Genomic DNA, 1,660 nt, shown 5'->3' with positions numbered 1-1,660 from the left:
CTTGCCCCTTTTTGGGGCTTTTCGGGGGCAGCAGAGGGACCCTCGGAGCTGCGGTAAGAGCAGGGGAGGGGGGAAATCCCGGGGAGGACGCGGGGAACGCCCGAAAATCCCCCAAAATTGTCACATCGCCCGCAAAATTCCTGAGGAAACCGGGGAAGGTCGGGAGGGGCTTTAGGGAATTTTCCGGCTTTGGGGACTCCGGGATCTCCTAGGTCACCCCAGGACCTCCCAGCCGCTGCCGAAGCGGCTGTGATGAAGCTCTGCACCTTTTTTACTTTACAAATAAACAAAATCGGTGTTTTTAAAAAGAATTGAGATTTTTATTTGCATCGTAGAAACATCCGCGGTCAAAGAGCTGCAAAAAGAAAGCCGTGCGGCTCCCCCGCCCCGCTGCTCACCTCCTTCACGTGTTTATGTGACAAAACTGCCCCAAATCCCCTCCCAGATTCATTTAAATGACATTAATGTCCTCTATTACCCTGGTATAAATCGGAAACCCCCTCAGAAAGCGGCGAGATCCCGGAGTTTAACCCAAGTAGCACGCAAAAGCACGGGGGAAGCGCCGCCATTTCGCCGCACCCTGCGAGGAGAAGGGAGGAGAGAATCACAGCCGCCCGAGCTTTGGCAGCTTCTCAGGGGTCCGGAGAGCTGCGGTTTACCCTTAAGTGCGGATAATCACGTTTACTCGGGTTTAAATGTGTTTTTAACCGACCAGAGGTCCCCGGCGGGGTGCACCGTTCCCGGAGGCACCGCAATACCCGGACCACGCGCGGAGCGGAGGGAGCAAGCTCCGGATCCAAGTCCCGAGCCCAAAAATCCTGTAATATAAAGTCCTCCCATCGAGGACGTATCAGATATTGAACTGATAAGAATAGATACTACACTTGATCTTAGCCAAAAAGGCGAGGAACGATACACAGGGAATTCCAAAGGCGGTCCCCAGCCGCTCTCGCCCCTGACTCGCCCACCGCCCTCGCGTTGTTCCCGAGCTCCTCCCACGCTGCATTCCGCGCTCCCCTGCCCGCGCCTCACAAGCACAGAGCCCTGGAAGCCCGCAAATCTCACAGCCACCCTTCCGAGCAGCCCGTTTGTGCTGTGACTGTTGAATCCGCACAGCCCCACCCCTGGCTCTCCCTCCCGTCCGCATTCGGGTTCCGCCCCGGCAAAGAGGGGGCGCCGGGGGAGGTGCCGGGGGAGGTGCCGGGGGAGGCGCCGGGGGAGGCGCCGGGGGAGGCGCCGGGGGAGGCGCCGGGGGAGGCGCCGGGGGAGGCGCCGGGGGAGGCGCCGGGGGAGGCGCCGGGGGAGGCGCGGGGGGCGGCGCCGGGGGAGGCGCCGGGGGAGGCGCCGGGGGAGGCGCCGGGGGAGGCGCCGGGGGCGGCGCCGGGGGAGGCGCCGGGGGAGGCGCCGGGGGAGGCGCCGGGGGAGGCGCCGGGGGAGGCGCCGGGGGAGGCGCCGGGGGAGGCGCCGGGGGAGGCGCCGGGGGAGGCGCCGGGGGAGGCGCCGGGGGAGGCGCCGGGGGAGGCGCCGGGGGAGCCGCCGGGGGAGGCGCCGGGGGAGGCGCCGGGGGAGGCGCCGGGGGAGGCGCCGGGGGAGGCGCCGGGGGAGGCGCCGGGGGAGGCGCCGGGGGAGGCACTGCGGCCACGGGGGCGGGCGGGAGCGG

General features: G+C 67.0%; 1 non-coding gene across 1 annotated transcript; it reads right to left on the bottom strand.

Annotated features, from left to right (window-relative positions):
- Positions 1–724: 724 nt before the first annotated feature.
- Positions 725–914, bottom strand: LOC146420926 (U2 spliceosomal RNA). Its single transcript, XR_014848880.1, has one exon. It is a non-coding gene; the product is annotated as a U2 spliceosomal RNA (small nuclear RNA).
- Between the last annotated feature and the right edge of the window lie 746 nt (positions 915–1,660).

This window comes from Lichenostomus cassidix, unplaced genomic scaffold (assembly GCF_008360975.1).
Source record: "Lichenostomus cassidix isolate B80296 unplaced genomic scaffold, HeHo_3.0 HiC_scaffold_614, whole genome shotgun sequence".
NCBI lineage: Eukaryota > Metazoa > Chordata > Aves > Passeriformes > Meliphagidae > Lichenostomus > Lichenostomus cassidix.
This window is presented reverse-complemented; position numbering and strand designations above follow the sequence as displayed.